At 44.1% G+C, this 16,425-nt stretch overlaps 1 long non-coding RNA gene across 1 annotated transcript in view; it reads left to right on the top strand.

Annotated features, from left to right (window-relative positions):
- Positions 1 to 978: 978 nt before the first annotated feature.
- Positions 979 to 16,425, top strand: part of LOC121659633 — a 45,764-nt gene continuing 30,317 nt past the window's right edge. Inside the window, exon 1 of the long non-coding RNA XR_006014404.1 lies at positions 979 to 1,055. This is a non-coding gene — a long non-coding RNA (uncharacterized LOC121659633). The remainder of the gene's footprint in view (positions 1,056 to 16,425) is intronic.

Raw genomic sequence — 16,425 nt, 5'->3', positions numbered from 1 at the left:
GTGAGAGTTAAGTCAGGGCAAGGTCTTACCCCAAATATTTTGATCCTACTCAATTTAAATGAATTTATCATTATGTTTTGCTATTGAGAATGAAGGAGGTTCACGTGTTTGTGTAATCTCTGTTTGATTTTTAAAATTATTATTATTTTTCCCTCTTCTGCTGGGAGTGAAGTATTTATTTCTGTTGCTTAGAAAGCCCAGCCAAAGCTCATCCATATTTCTGATGCTGGATACAGTCCATGAGCAAATCATGATTTAGCTCTGCATGACATAGAGGGTTTTTCTTTATTTAAAGAATATAGTTTATAGAGCTGCATATGCTAGTGCTTTAAAAGCCCTTCCACTGAGCTCTTTCTTCATAGTACTCAAATGAGAACACAGTGTTTTCTGTACTGTTTGGAATAGCCTGGGAAACAATGCCTCCCAGTGTGAACAGATCTCCTTCAGTGCACTGGCAAACTCATCTCAGAGGAATGTGGTTATCGACTAACCCATGATTTCTGATAGCAATAGCAAAAAAGAGTGGAAAAGTACTCAGCTTCTTGCAGTCCAATAGCACAGCAGTTTACCGATGTGCATGAGAAAGTCGCTTCTATTTAAAATGGTCATAAATCCTATTGGCCCAAACACAGCATCCTGGCTGCCCAGGGGTGGGGAAACAGCTGTGGACCTAGGCCTCTGGTGGTGTAAGCTGGTGTGGCTCTGCTGGTTCCAGCAAAGCAGTTTCATCTACACAAGTTAAATATTTCATCTTAATATACGTTGCAATAGTACTACTTGCAAAAAGAATATTTTCAATTAATGCTTGTGCTTGTGGGAAAACATTCAGATGGAAAATGTAATCATCCATTGTTAACATGAGTGTCTGGATTCAATGACTGAAAATTGGCATTGATTCATGAAATATAAAATAATGAACACATAGAACAAATACACTTGCATAGAGACTGGCTTTTTTTCCCTTGGGGAGAGACTGGAGAGAGAACAGGTTTTGAGCAATTTGTCCAGTGAGTGGAAGGGAGCTGAGGGACTTGAGTTCTTGGAATGCCGTAAAGGTCAGTGGCATTTGTCTTTGCCTCAAATTGGGTGCTGCCCAGATTTTGGGAGGGAGCTCTTCTACTTCCACCCCATGTTCTGGCAAATGGCGTGCCAGCAAATGTCTGATCATGGATGAGGCACGGGTGGGCAGAGGGGAGCTCACTCTTGTGTCCAGGTCCCTGCTTCACTGTGGTGGGCCAAGGCTTCCTTCCTCCATCAGCTGCTGTGGGCTGAGCTCCCCAGGGTTTGCCAGGCTTCTGGGACTAGGTGCAAGTGGGAGTGCAGAAGAACCTGCTGCTGCAGTGCTGGTAGAGCAGAGTCTGGTTGTGCTTTCACTGTTCCTACTGTATTTCAGTGGTGCTTTGTAAGGAATACCTGAAGGAGACAAAAGCCTTGCAAATCTGAAGGAAAGCACTTCCAGATGTGGCCTCTTCTAGAATGGTTGGCCAGGCTAGGGCAGCTGTCTGCATTGCACAGTTTGAGCTAGAGAAATTAGATTATAACAATCACCAACAAGGAGCAGCGAGATGTCGCTAAAGCCAAGGAGAGAAAAGGAGAGGATGTGTCTGCATTCCCTGCACCAGTGGATTCCTCTTCAATCATGTGCTGAAGAGATGAGCTACTCTTTCTGAGGCTGATACTCAAGATTGCAAGAGCAACCAGAATTCCCCAAGAGCCTCAAATCTTCCCTGTGGACCTGTGTGTCTGTACAGGAAGAGTCATCTGCAGCACTGCCTTGGTGATTTCGCTTACCACTCTTGTTTTTTATACAAATGATTTTCTTAAGAAATGTTTACCTAGCAGGAAAAAGAATAAAAGAAAACTCAGCATCAACACAACAGCTGTGTGGTATAACAGAAAGATTTCCCAGGTCTGGCACTTCCCCAGGCCCCCTCCTTCCTTCTGCTAGCTTCGATGTTAACTCTTTAACCTCATTCAAAGTAGGGGTAGGCAGGAAAAAGTTGAGCTCCCTTGTACCACCAGGAAGATGGATTTCCCAGGTCTCAGGCTGCAGCCTGCATTTCTGAGGTTTTTGTTTTGAAACAAAAGGGTTTGAATTCCTTTTTCAGGGCAACATATAGAGGAAATGTAGTTACTGCAAGCAGCCACACTATGGCACTAACAGTGTAGAGTGGTTCTCAGCCAAAACCTAGAGCTCATGTCAAAACTTGCTACACTAGCACATTTTACTACAGCACAGGAATGTTAATATGGTACAATTAAATATTATGTTGCAAGGAAACTACATGTCCCAAACCATTGCAGTATGTATCTATGACACCGGGGAAACTGTTTGTCTCAGCAGTGTGTTTTTATCTATGCCAAACTCCCCTTTTGCCATCGTCCTGCAAAAGTCATTCACAGTCCCAACCAGCGTGTGGCCATGGCTGCCTCTGACATCCAGTGCGTGGTGCAAGGAGGAGCAGGGCCAGCTGACTGTGCAGATTCAGGGAAATCAGACACAGTTACCACCAACTTGCTTTGTAATGGGACAGCCAAGAAAGTGCTTCGCAGAGGGTGTCTATGAGAAATCAAGAGCTGCGCTGCCTCTCGCCTCTCAGTTTGTGTTCCAGCCTGGGGCAAGGGCTTTTGGAGGCTGGGGTTCCTGCCATGACAGGGCCTTTGTGGAAGGATATGAACAGGTGCAGATTCACTGGGGAATTTTCTCTCCCTCTAGGTCTGACTGGTGCAATATATCCTGTTGTGACAGGTGATGTGGTTTCAGACCTTCATAATCCTCCCTCCTCTCCAGCTTGTGCAAGGTTGGGGCTTCCTGGTCTAAGTTCTCCCTTAACAGCTGATTCAAATCTTAATGCCTTGCTCTTCAAGCAAAAGATAATTTGCTCAGTCTCCATTTGTTGAAACCACAGATTAGAAAGCTCAGCTGTGAAGTGACCAGGGCGAAAGACCCACTGCAGCAGGAAGAAGTAATACTTGTTGTGTCCCGTCACCTTGTCCTTTGCTCTTCCCCAGTAGTGCCAGCTTGGGTGCTCTGCCAGCCACGCGCATTTTGAGGAACCCTTGGAGATGCTGGGTGATAACTAGTGCAGGAAGGGTGGTCCCAGGGCCTTCCCAGAGAGGAGCTGCTGGCACAGGGATGTTCACACACGAAGATAAAAGTAGAGGTGCATGATTACTGTTTTCAAATAGAATCAGTGTATCAGATATTATTTCATCGACTGATTTGTGTTGAGTGAGGGGAAGGCGTCTTAATTAATGTGTGCCATTGCAGTGTAATATCAATATTTATTTAAAAGTTAGATTACTTTCTTATATCCCAAAGTCTGGAGAAAACCATCACATGGGTAAATGACAGATTTGCAGGACAAAGGCTTATATTAATCATGAGCTGTCTCATTTTGTTAATTCTAAGTTAGAGGAAAAAACTGTGACATGAAAAGTACTTAAGCAAATAATTAATGTTATTTCACTCTGAAGTTTGGTAGACCTTCATTTTCTTTCTATTTTGCAAGTCATGTTCCTCTGCTCTGAAAAACTCCTGTTTTCCTCTTATTCTGTAAGTGAATAATGTAGAGCTGCATGGAGAATCTGCCCCTTTGCCAGAAAAAAGCACCTGGAGCATCACTGCAGTGCACAGTCCAGCTCTGGAACTAATTCACCCAACTTATAACTGGGTTAAATCATGCTCTGGCTCCTGTGCTTGATAGGACCCTTCCAGGGGCTTCTGGATGCCCTGGAGGAAGTCGGGAGCTCATCATGAAGACTGCCACCAACCTGCCTGGGGAAGCAACAAGAGTGGCCAGGCTGGGACTACTCTCCCTCCAAGGCTGCATGACTGGCTGTGACCCTGTCTCCTGAAAATCTGATTCAGTCACATCAGCCTCATGCCGGCAGTGTTTCAAACCTCAGGGTGTGTTTGTTGCCACAGCCTGTGTGATTTTCACAAACTGTTCAAATCACAGCTAGTAATCCATTGTTGGTGGTAGAGGTGGTGGGAAAGAGGGGGAGGAAGGTTGTGTTAAAGAAAAGATTCATGTCTTTTTTCTGTCAGCTGAAAATTTTTTTCTGTGGTCAAAACTATGGAATACTTTTTATTTGATTTTTTTGAAGGACAAACTTCTGTTGAAGGAAAAAAAAAAAACAACCATGAAAGCTATAAGACCAGTATCCTTATTTCTGTGAAAAAGGAAAAAAAAAAGTCATTTTGCCAAATTGATGTTTTCAAAAGCCATTACCACACTAATGCTTCAATATGAAGAAGTATGAGCTCTCTGTATCCTTCTACTGCCACCCCAGGGAGAGAGGCCAGGGAAGAACAGGCTCAAGGATCTCTGGAACCAGGATCTTGCTCACAGCTTTCTAAGGCACCATTTCCTTCTGTCTCTTTTCCTGCAGACATCTACCTGGCCAGCTCCTCAGACACTGCCTCTCTGTTTAGATAGAACTGAATCTTTCCTTTTTTTTTTTTTTTTAATGGGTTGATTTGAATCAGGTCCTCACTCCTAACAGTCAGTGTATTCAGGATTTTTTTGGATAACACTTTCAACCTCAGCTGTGCTCTTCCAGGAAGGGCCCTGCCATAGCTGTGTCTCTGTGCATGGCTGGGAATGAGTGATCCCCTCCAGGGATCAGAGAGCTGTGCTCCAGCCCAATGAAATTACATTTTTATCTATTGCAAGCTGAGTGAAGGGGAGAACCAGTAGTATGCTCCTTGGCTCTCCCCTAAAATAAACCAGGGAGGCCCAGACACCTCTACAGGTAATTGGGGATTCAATCTCACAATTTGCTAAGGTATCAAGATTTCAGCTGCTCAAGGGTGCATGTCTGTTGTCTACCCCACAGAGTACAGATACACATTTTCTTTTCCACGTAGGCAATTCATAGGTTCCACTGTAGGATTAGTGTAAATAATCCCATCTGGTAAGTTTTCTAGACAAAAGACTGCCTATGAGCTAATACCATGAGAACAATTCCTCTATCTGTATTCCCCAAAAACCTCTTGAAATTCTAGGCAATGAGAGTGAGACTTTTTAAAGTTAAGTGGGAAAAAAGAACAATTACTCAAGTTGCAGAGATGCAAAAGCAGTAGCGTTTGCACTGCTGGTTCTTCAGTGGTCCTTGTACCCAAGTCTGTTCTGGATGTACCCCACTTCTGACAATAAGCATAATTAGATGTAGCAACCACTTGGGCTCTTTTTTTTTTTTTTAATCCCTTGAGGATTCCTTGACTAATATTTATATTAGTTAAGGTTGCAATCTAATCTCATCTTCTGCAAGTCCATGCACATTCTAGTGGGTCAAGCTCTTTTCTGTAAGCAAGGTCTGTTGGGTGACAGATGCTTGGAGAGCTGGTTATAACTCAGTATAACGCAGTATTCTGTGTACTGTCCCTACTTGCATCTTCTGGACATTGGAAACACCAATTAAAACCTGCCATGATGTGAACACATCTTCTTCCATCCTTTTGGCTTCTGTCCAGCTCCTTGCACCCAAAGCTCAAAAGGCGCTAATGCACATCTCTGCGGGCTGGTCGCCTGTACGGCAATAAGGAAATTCCCCAGCTGGTCTGCAAAGGGAGCTCCACTCCAGTGGCACTGCTGGCTAGGTGAAAAGGGAGAAAGGCAGTACTTGGTCAAGGCATCTCAATTCTGCACAATTTCTCTGCCATCAAAATGAGGAAGACTCCTGAAGGCTGATGAACCTCCACCCATTGAGGGCCTTTTTCTCATTGCAGTCACCCCTTATTAAGCAAGAGGGGCAGGAAAGTCTAATATAAGTCTAACAGGCAATTTTGCAAGTTGATTTTTGTACTTCAGATAGATTACAGCAACAGATATGAGTTCCTGTATATTATGTAGCTTATTTCAGCCTCTGATTATGTTATATTGTGTGCACAAGCCCTTTCTTGACACTTGACACGGCAGCTGCCAAAGCTGGTTTCTGGACAGGTCTGTCTTGGGATCAGTGTGTGCTGTGATTTGGATAAAGGGTGCTCAGTCTGGATATGTGTCTCTGTTTGCCCCTTCCACTGCAACTTTGTTGTGGTAACTTTTATGAAACCCAAACCAGCTGCTTCCTAGTTTTACACAAAACACATTAATTGGGACCTCTGGCTTTGTTGTAACAACCAACTCCTACTTGTAGGAATTGTATACCTATGATCCTCATTTCCGCAAACTGCAGAAGTTTGCATTGCCTCAAAGTTTGACACAGGGATTATTAAGAATCGGTAAGTGAAATCATAGAAAACTTTGTAGTGAGTCCTTCATGGCCCCAATTCTACTAAAAATAACTGCTGACAGATCTGATTTCCACGTCAGAATGAAAAAGACTGGCAGGTAATTCACCTGTGTCAGTCACTGACTATATTGTCTGGTTGCACTTTTAGTCAGCTCCTTGCACAAATGCTCCCCAAAAAGTGAAGCTGCCTTCCTGAATTAGTTCCTCTGTAAGGTTATCCGCTTTTAAAACCAAAAGAGTCCCAGCTACAAATAAAGCAGCAGCAAGAGGAGTTAAAATCTTTGCATTCCCTTGATACATTCAACTCAATCGTATTTCTATAAATGTATTTTATATATATATATATGTATTATTCTTAGTACTCTTTTAACAAATCTAAAAATTCTTTACCTCTTTTAAAATGCATTAAGTTTTCAGAATTATTTAAGAGATGCTGGAGGGGGGCATCTATATCTCTTGTTGTGAAGATTTTTGTTTTTAGAAGACCTGTCCCTGTGATTCACAAGCCACTGATTTACACAGTGGCACTAGCCACGTGAGCACTCTTGACTTTGTCATGAGGGTCACAGTCCAAACCCTCCCAGCCTATCCTTGGCCCAGCGCAACCTCCCAAGCCTCTGAAGTCAAGGGCAGAGCTTGTCTCACTGCGAAACAGGAATGAAGTCCTAATCTGTGTAAGCACCTTTTCTAGATAAGTCCTTGGTTCATGGAGGAGTTTGTTGCTCTGATTGTGTCAGCTTAATGAGAACAGAGTAGCTGCTCCCCAGTGGATTTGGTTGCTGTGGCAGCTGGTCTGGCTTGCTCATATCACTACAGCTCTGTTTATGATGGAGCATTTACACAGGCATGTGTATCCTTTTTGTTATAGAGCCACCTGGCAAAGCTTTGCTGCCTTCACCCTCGGCTCTACAGGCTGGGAGCACGTGTTGGATATTTGGGTCTATCAGAAGCCAGGCGATGAGCACGAGTGGTGCTGTGGGACTGAGGGTAAGACCTGCATTTGAACTGGCAGTGTAGGGATGGAACTGCTGGGTGTACTGTTCAGCAAGCATTCCTGGTTAAAGCAAAAAACCTGGTTGCTTACAGAACACAGATATCTAGGGTGTCAAATACAGCAGGCTCAAGTGCTGCTGCTCAGTGGTTGGGTCACACTGGTTTCAGCAGTTGAGGGGTTGATTTCACTGCCTACTGTTTTAGCTGATCGACCTTCTCAAGAAATGAAATAGGAACTAAGTGGTTTTGTGGTTCAGAAGTTTAATTTTGCTTCCTAGCATGACAACCCTGCTGCTCTTCCCCAGGAACATTGCTTTCTTGGCTTGTACCCTTGCAACAGCAGCCAGAAAAATATAGGCAGCCTCATGCCTCAGTTAACTCAGCTTTATATGACATTAAAGAGCATGCCAAGCCAATGAAAATGGGAACATGAACAGTGGTAGGTGGTAGCCATTCATCTGCTCCTAGAAGTTTTGTCTTGCTTTCATTGCTGTCGATCCCCCTGTACTAGTCTGGTTGCCTCTGTCAGTGGCAGAATAGGCAGGGCCATGCAGACACGGTTATGGGAGAAAGAATGACCTGTTGTAGTGTGAGTTTTGTGTTTGGAGCTTGTCATGCGATGAAATTGTCCATGCTTGGACAGGGAAGGGAGGAACTGCTGCGAGCTGATGGCTGCTTGGAGTTGCTCAGGCTCCCTAGATTAAAGTGCTGTTTCACCTCATGTATGCCTAGTTGGTGTTGGTCGTGGCATAACCATTTTACAAACACTGGACTTAGACACATCTTCGGGAATTATCTGAAATAAAGAGCAGAAAACATCAATTACTGTGTCTGTCCTGGTTATTATTATGCTCTGGTCTGTTCCCCTTCCAGAATCATATTTCTGTGGGGTGTGAAGGCTATTGGAGACTGGTAAATCTGAGCATTTCATGGAGCTGCTGAGTGACAGCAGAGAATGTGAGGGGTTGCTGCTGTGCCACTGGTGGAGGGGCAAGCAGCCAGGGAGCTGGAAAAGGTGCTGCTCCCAGGGATGGCTGGCTGTGAGCCAGCTGCCTGCTGGGGCTGCTTTAGTGTGGTATTGCGCTGGGGCATGTATATTCTACTGCATGGAAAGGCTCATAAGCCCAAGCAGAGCATCACGGTAATGCAGTTCTCACCTTTCTGCACTTGGAGTCTATAATCCTAGATAATAACCACAGCCACAAAGATAACGAAATCCTACCTGAAAGTGCATTTATTGAAAACTGCCACCATATCCATTGGCCTAGAGGTGCTTTAGTTTTTACTAGCAATTTCCTAGAGGTGCTCTCAGTTTGGTGGCAGCACAGCACATGCCAGCAGTGCCATGCTGGCTAAGTGACTGGCTGCAAGGTGCTTCTCCCAGCCAAGACCGTGTACACATGGCTCAGCATCAAATCTGGAGACTTCCCAGTTGTGGGGCCAACACCTTGGCTAGTCATCCTGGGCTGTCTTCCTATTCCAGGAAGAGATTTGAGTGTTTGTGGAAAGAGGTTTGTCTTATAATAAAATGGCTGATTTCCATCAGTATACAGTAGCTCCATTCCTAGAGACCTTCTTGTGGAGGGTAGGGCAGGGATTTGGGTCTCTTTGTCTGAGAGGATCCTCAAGCCAATTCCTTCCTGTTGGTCCCAAATCACTGGGCTATAAACCATTCTGTGGGGGCAGGATTGAGAGGGACAAACATCATCCTTCCCTGTGCCTAAGAGCCTTGGTGGATGAGAAGGGCATTGCCTTTACTAAACTTGTGCAATACTGAAGAGCAACAAAGGGAGGAGTAGCATGCTTCTCCTTTGCCAGTGCATACGTCTGAAAAAAAGTGCTTATAGCTGAAAGACATGGCCTCAGGCAGAAGTTTCCCATCAATTGAGGAGAGCAGTGCTATACTGGACTATTTTGTGAGAGGCTGGAGTGCAGCTCTGTTGTCCACCTGCATTTTAAGTGAGAGACAAATGCCTGGGTAGCTGAGTCAAACCTGGGCTCTGTGGTGCTTTCATGTGCCAGGAGAGGCACCTGGAAGAAAAAATCTGTGGTGAGCACAGCATAGCACAGCACTACATGGCACAGCCAAGCCTCTGAGAGCTGGAACAGGCAGGGACAAATATGCAAAACTGAATTTTGGATGCAGGTGCAGGGAGTGGTTGGCACATCCCCTGGACGTGAAGCCAGTGCCTTGACTGGCAGCTCATGATGGGCAGCTGAACATGTCCCCAGAAGTGTTGGCAGCATCTGCAGGGCCTAGGGCCTTTTGGCACTGCAAGCCTGGGGACTGCCATGGGGTCTGGAGCACTGCTCTGCCTCCATTGCAATAGAAAAGTGATCTGACCAGTACCAGCTGAGTATTTTAATCTGCCAAGGATTCATAGGCATGGGGGCCTGCTTTGCACTCTTTTGAGGAAGAAAGTTTTGGCTGCAGGAGAGGTTTCACAATAATGCTTTCTTGCCTTGTAATAGATACAGGCTGCTTTAAAAAGCTTCAGGTTTAGATAATTTCCCTAGGCCAGCCTTTGGGCTCTGTACCTCCTGTACCCTAAATGCCTGCACTGAATCCATGGGCACCCCTCTGATGGGGCTGAGCACCCTGAGACAGTGCCCAGAACCATGTGGGTTCTCCTACAGCTGCTACCCAGAGCCACATGTGGACTCGACCTTGCAAGGCAATAACTCTTACAAAAAGATCACCCTGGCTGTTACTAGCACTGAAAAAAGTGGTTGACAGTGGTTGGACCTCCCGCATTTCTCATCCCCATGTGAATTGTCTGTGGCTGGTCACGTGTAGCCATGCTGCCGATGGGGCTGTGCCGAGGCACGGTGTGATGCCAGTGCAGTGCTTACCTGCTCAGCTCAGGGACCAGCCTTCCCAGGCACATCTGTCTGCACTGTCAGAGTGCTAATATGTGGTGCCATTTTACCAAGATAATATTCACCCTTAAGTTTTCCTTATCAAGCTTTTCCTTAGTAGGTTGCAGTGGATGGCCTTTGCCTCAAAGATGAGGCATACTCTGGTAAAACCAGGGAGGGAGCTCCATCAGCCAGCAGTAGGGTTGGGCAGTTAGGAGCCTCCCAGATCCCAGTGTGCTTTTTAGGAGTCAGCCTCTTGCTTCCAAAGACCTAACCTATTCCTTCAGCTTGTGCACTGACACAAAAATCCAACATGGAAATGAAGAAAAGCAACAACAACCCAGATGACTGGAAGCATGTCTGAGTGCTAGTGATATATTTTAATAAACACAATGCTGCTTTTCATCACACCCCTCCCCTCTCCTCTTGTTATCCCAGGATTCTTTTAAAGCCTGCAGTGAGATGCCAAATTGCAGCTTATGCATTTCAGGGACCTAACTGAAAACAGATGCTGTGTTCCTGTGAGCTGCCTCCCTGGTTGAGACAGGTCTGCCATCGCAGGGACTGCCAGAACGTGGGGTACCCTGGGGGGCACATACTCCACACAGGAAGCTGCTGAGCACATCACCCTACCCTTCAACTCTGCCCAAGACCCCTGGTATTTTTTTTTATCCACTTTTCTCACATGGAGAGCAAGACCCCAAAAGGAAAATCAAGAGCAGTCTCCAACTTCCCCTTCTCCCCCCCCATCCCACCATTAGTGTTCAGGGAAAACAGAACTGAAACAAATTGCAATGTTTAGGAACTGGCTAAAATTAGTATTAATCATGAATGATGACATTCTCATCAGAGAGGGAATTAGTTAATTTTTTCCCCCCCATAGGTACTGCTTTTTGTTGGTGTTGCAGAGCAATTTGCTGTGCAGCTGGGAAAAAGATGTCCAAATCCTCTGCTTCCACCCACGGCAGAGTTGGCTGCTGCTTCATTACAGGAATTAAAAAGGGACTTGAAAACATGATAAACATGTTCATTAGGCAAGTTTGCCTTTACTTACTTGGACTTTTTCTGCAAACACAGTGCTGGTATGACAACCAAGGAAGGCCATGGGAATCTGCATCATGGTTCCTGCAGGATTTAGCTGGAGGGACTGGAGATACCGTGGTCCCTGGGTTCACCAGCAACAGCTCTGCTGTGCTGCAGTGAGGCTGGTCCCCATGAAAGGCATGGGGACAGTCTGTCCCTCTGATGGCAAATAAAACTTCATCTAGGGATGGTTGCTTGTGACAAGTAGGGGCACTTTTTCAAGGTTTCTTGAGCCTAAAGAAAGAGGGTGGTTGAAGTGAGAGATGTGTCTTTTATGTATCTGTTAAATAAATCAAGTTTGAGGGAGAACTACTATTGTGTACTGAAGAAAAGACGGCTGTTATGGAGCAAAGGAGCTGAAGCGTCTGCCAAAGTGTCTGATACGATTCAAAGCCTTTTGACTTTACATAAAGGAACTACACGGCTCAGCTAAGTAGGCTGGTTAAAGCCAAGCAGTCTCTTACACTTTAAACAAAAACTAGATAAAAGCTTCTCTCTGCCACGTGGCTGGGAATAATGTGCTGCCTCTGGACTCCTTGAACCTGACTTGGCAGGCACTAATTTATCTGCTTTGACTGGGCAGCACTGAAGAGCCCTTCCTTGCTTCAAAAAGGCTGTAAATATGCTCACAGTGACAAATGCAGCTCTTGCTTACACTACAGTAGGAAAAACCAACTTGCATAAAGAATACCCGACTCTAAGTTGGCAAGTTTTGGACAGTATCAGTGCCATCAAATCTTAAAAAAATCAGTAAAAATGTGCCATGGAAAAAAGAAAACTCCATTGTGTAAAGTGTCTTGATGTTTTTAAAGTTGTGATTGCTATGGTGATACAGACTGCATTTGTCCACTTCAGTATATTTTAACAACAGAAGAAATATTTTCATCTCTGGAATTCAGACACTGAAGTGAGTCTGTGTGGTCCAGGGCCTGATACCCTGGTAAAGGGAGCCAGCTGGGGGCATGGGAAGGCCCATCATATGGCTCTGTAAGAAATCTTCTGAATTCTCTCTTCCATCAAAATACTGAAAATGAAAACCCACTGAAAATGAAAACCCACTCTCTCTAAAATAAGCTCTTTAATTCATAAATGAGAAGTTGTATGTGGAAAGGGCTGAGTGCATAATTTCCTCCCATCAGTAGTGTGTCAGGTAAATCAGAGATGTTCAAAACGTGCCCACGACGGACAGTGAGGGTTGACTGAAGCAGTGGCTGGATGGAGGATGCTTCCTCCTGAAACAGCTACTGGCATTAAAGCTGCCCTTTGCATTTATGTCAGACAATATCCTGGGTAGAACTGTTAATAGGCTACAAAATATATGTGTTTTTCTTTCATGACTCCGTTTCTAAGTACATACCTTGCTTTTTTCTGGTTGGTTGGATTTTTGTTTGTTTGTTTGCTTGCTTGTTTCTTTGTTTGCTTTCAGTATGTTTTTCAAGCAAGCGCTCATTTTTTCTGTTGGAGGGTGATACATCCACCAGGATGGGAAAACTTCTCACTGACACTTGCCAAAAATTTCATTTTAAGTGCTCATTTGTTTAATACAGTGACAGAGTTTTATTTTAAAACATGTCTGTTTTTGTTTAGGTAAGCATAGCAAGCTTGGTGGTAGGGAAGTAATGCTCATTACTGCTATTATTACTGTTAGTTAAGCCAAAACTTTTGAGTACGAGTGGGTGAAAATAGGAAAAAGCCACATTCTAGCATGTCTTCATCACATGACAGAGTTTTTTTTTTAAGTCATGCTTGGAAATTGTATGTTTACTTGTGTTGACTGCACTGGTTTATTTTAAAATGTTGGGTTTTTTACCTTCATTATTGGCTTCATCTCAGAAGTCAATCTCATGAGTGTGAGTAAAATGCGTGTGTACTCTAGGTGCAGCTTCTTGGGGTGAAGACACTTTTGCCAGTGTCTGTAGACATTTCTCCATCTTTCCAACTACCCAGATCTATCTACCTGAGAGTAGAGGACCTGGTGTGGGAGGTGCAGAGGGGCAGCATTCTACAGACCTGTCTGCTGACGTGGAGGGGGCCCTGATCCTGCCTGCGTGAGAGGCATGAGTCCTGCAGGGAGCATAACACTGGGACTGAGAGACCCCCTTGCTCTGCTTGCCTTGTTTTCCTGCAGAGTGTAGAACTTGGTGCCCATGGAATGCAGAGATACACCCACACAAAGTAAGACAGAGGTTTCCCCATTGTGCTGAGGAGAGAAAGAAGATGCCTGTGGGTCAGGACCAGCAGGGGTTTTATAACTGTAATTTTGGTCTCTGTGGATTTATAAATTGAAGCATGTTTTTTGAAAGTTTTTATATGTTCTGAAGCCTTTGTCCAAAGCAATTATATGATTTATTAAAAATTTTTGATATGAAGGGAATCTCATATAGCAAGGATAAAACAGGAGAGGTTCATTGTCAGAAGTCATTAATAAGCTCCAAGGGGAAGAGACTGTCAGGAAAAGGAAATTCTCTGGCATGGCAGAATGGCAGGCAATTAATAATTTCTGTAATTATACTACATAATAACTAGAGTACGTTCTGACTGTTCATCAGTGGCTTGCCAGGCTTCATTACTCCCAGGTTCTTTCTGGTAAAAAAGCCAAACCAACAAGCAAATCTCATCGTGTTTTGTGTGACTTCAGCTCTTCATGAAATCTTGAAGGTGATGTTTGATATTGAGTCAGAACTGGTCTGTTTTATAATTTAGGGAGAGAAGTCCTTCCAAAGGCTTTGACACAGCTAGACAGGGCTGTCACCAGAATGTGGCAAGACCTCAGATTTAAAAGAATTACGGCAAAAGTATGTAGTGATTAAAAAATTAGAACTTTGTGTTGTGTTACATATGGGAAGCTGAAGTTGTTGTGAGCGAAATTAGTGCTGCTTAGAATAGTGATCCCTGATAGCCATTAAAACTGTGTGTGGACAATGACTTGTTAATTTTCTTTCATGAAAAACAGACAAATGCCTTTTGCATGCAGTGATCCAATGGTATGGGTGAGAGCTGGTCAATCAGCTGGATTTTGCAGAACCCAGTGAAAAAGTGCCTGAAGAGTTCGTACCTAGGATGGAAGATGTCTCAAAGAAATGACAGTGTTTCTTGACCAGGGAAAGGTCAGCTGTGTTATGGTAGCCTCAGTGACATGGACTTGAAGCTTGCTATCAGGAGAGTATATGCTGATAAGAGGAATGTGCAGCTCTAGCAAATTAAATGTTTTGGGATGGGTATCCCAGAATAATTTATTCGACTGACTGAGAATATCCGCTGAGTCCTGAATTATGTGCCTTTCATTCTGTCACGTATAACTGCTGGAGCATTGACAAAGAGGCCATTTCCAGTGACAGTCGTGTTTGAGCCAAGGCTGTGCAAGTTTGTGATGCTGTTGTGATGTGTGCTGTTTTCAGGTAAGGGAGCCCTGGTGACCCAGGGTTGAAATTATTTCCTCGACTATTGTATAATGGATTATCTTTGTAAAAAACCTTGATGTAAAAGATGGCTGAAGAAATGTAGCAAATCTAGTGGACAATTTAGGGCTCAAAAAATGTTTTAGACTATGAGACCAGCATAAAATTTTAGTTCATGGCACACAAAGCAATGATGCAAATATTGTTCACTAATAGGTGTTGGAAAGGAAGAAGAGGATGCAGAAATCACAGGTAAGAAGTGAATTTCAGAGGAGGATGCAAAGTCTTGAGCAGAATATGTCACCTTTCTGAGAACTGGCTCTGAAAAAGTGCAGGTGTGAGGGAAGCCAGTGGTACTCCAGGCTCCTAGGTAGGGGTTTCAAGAGTGATGCTATTTTGTAAATTATTATAAAGCTCTTGATAAACCCAGAGCTTTTGGCTGTGAGGAGCTCCCTTGCCATGAGCTTGGCCAGGTGAAACATTGTACAGGGCCATTGGAAAGTATCTGGTCATTGCTGAAGGGGATTCTATAATTAGACCAATGTGGTGTCATAAATGTGACAAAGCAGATGAAGACTCCAAGGCTTTCACCAAAACAGAGCTGACTCAGTGAGGGTGTCAAATACTCCCCCTGACTCTCCCACTGAGCATCTGAAGGCAGAGGAACCGAATGTCTCCTCTTTCCAAAACTGCATGTAACCAGTGCCACTGAATGTGTTTCTGGCTTCCTCAGATTCATCATGGTGCTTCTGGAAGAGCTATTAGCTTGTGAACATGTGCAAGGGGAGAGTTGTCTTCAGAGAACAAGGATTTCTGCCAGCTCCTCTGTGCTTTAAGTATTCAAAATCATAACCACCCTGTTGGCGTAGCAACAAGAAGAGGTGAAATGATGGCATGTGGCCCATGGAAAACTTCCATATACCTTTTAAGAAGGCATGGAATTTGTGTGGCATTTTTCTTAGATGGCCAGACATGCTGCTTTCCTAAATTATTCATTTGACCCAAGGAAGTAGTATCAGGGTTCCTGTTGTGGTGGTTTGAAATGGGGAGATTAAATGTGGCACGTTCTTGGTTGTTTGCCAAGAGGGAGGGATGAGACATCTGAGAGCTTGTGTGGATGCTGAGCCCTTTCCAGGAGTGGAGAAACAAAACCGAACAGTGCAAGCTAGATGGCATGGGAATCGGGTTAAAAAGAAAAAGGAGGTATGCCTTTAAGATGATGAGATACAAAAGTCATCTTTGGATGGTCTCCCAGATGCTTAGCTTGTGACAATAAAACACAGAAAATATTAAACACCTGTCTCCTTCCCTCTAGATGGTTATGTAGCAGGTTGTGACCAGCTTGTGAACTGTGAGGTGGCCACTTCCAGCAAAGAGCAGCAGAAAAGTGCTGCAGAGGCAGACAGATGCAGAGGGCAGTCATGTCTTGCTGCTGTTTAGCAGAGACCATGTGAAGCAGGAGCTGAGAACTCCATTTCTATTTCCTTTCTTTCTTAATGGGAGCTTTACCAGTGCAGTAGAAGTTTGTCATATTTGCCATTAATTTTTTTGACATTAAGTAGGAGGTTTTTTTTTTTTTTCTGGTAAAAAACTCCACAGTAATTCCCTCCCTCATCACCTTTAAAGTTACATGCCAACCTCTCTGTTTTGATGATGGTTATATCCAGAAGGTTTATGCTGCTTTACTAAATCATTTAAAATCCTGCTTAAAATGCTTTCCTCTGCTTAATCTGTAATTTTTCAAAATAGTTTAAAAGGCCTTAGAGATTTCACTGCCCATCTTGTCTTTTTAGGCTTAAGGCCCAGGTATTTTTTGATAGATTGCCCATCTCACTGCAGATGTACTTTGAAA

Source organism: Corvus kubaryi, unplaced genomic scaffold, assembly GCF_017639235.1.
Source record: "Corvus kubaryi isolate FWS band 111438036 unplaced genomic scaffold, C.kubaryi_AGA036_p1.0 137, whole genome shotgun sequence".
Taxonomy (NCBI): Eukaryota; Metazoa; Chordata; class Aves; order Passeriformes; family Corvidae; genus Corvus; species Corvus kubaryi.
This window is presented reverse-complemented; position numbering and strand designations above follow the sequence as displayed.